This window comes from Kryptolebias marmoratus, linkage group LG7, assembly GCF_001649575.2.
Source record: "Kryptolebias marmoratus isolate JLee-2015 linkage group LG7, ASM164957v2, whole genome shotgun sequence".
In the NCBI taxonomy this organism is placed as follows: domain Eukaryota; kingdom Metazoa; phylum Chordata; class Actinopteri; order Cyprinodontiformes; family Rivulidae; genus Kryptolebias; species Kryptolebias marmoratus.
The window spans coordinates 335,274-336,071 of NC_051436.1; positions in this window are offsets into that span (position 1 = coordinate 335,274).

Below are 798 nucleotides of genomic sequence, written 5' to 3' on the forward strand. Positions count from 1 at the left end.
GCCTGTCCAGGTGTTCCAGGTGTTCCACATCCTCTGAAGAAAAGTATTCCAGGTGTTCCAGATCCTCTGAAGCCCATCCAGGTGTTCCAGGTGTTTCAGTTCCTCTGAAGACAGGTGTTCCAGATGTTCCAGGTCCTCTGAAGCCAGGTGTTCCAGGTGTTCCACATCCTCTGAGTCAGGTGTTCCAGCTCCTCTGAAGCCCATCCAGGTGTTCCAGGTGTTCCAGCTCCTCTGACAGCCATGTTAGCTGTTATCAGACTCTGTTCTTCAGCAGAACGTTTGTTCTCACCTGAAGAAACATCTGAGCAGGTTCAACAGGTGAGTCTGCTGCTGCCTGATAACACCAGAGCTGAATCCAAACAACACGCAGCTATAAATACCCTCACACACACACACACACACACACACACACACACACACACACAGACAGCTGAGATGCCAGCTAAGAACTGCTGCAGCCTCTCAGGCCAACTTTAGCTGCACAGACCCGAGCCGAAGCCGAAGTCCGGTCTTTCTAACGGAGGTTCTGCATCACCTCATGCCTGCAGGTCAGTGTGACAGAAACTCTTCAGGGTTCAGAGTTTCTCAGCTCCAACGTTCTCCATCAGAACCGCTCTCCTCCTGTCGCCTCTCAGCTTCCAGAGCCCGTCTGTTTTCAGGAGAAGAAGAAGAAGAACTTCCTCTTCTCAGACTGTCTGAATGTCCTCCCCAACACTCAGATGTAAACAAACCCCTCTGATTGTTGCCAACAGAAGCTGTTAGCTGAGAAACCAGAAACACACAGTTCACCTTAGCAGC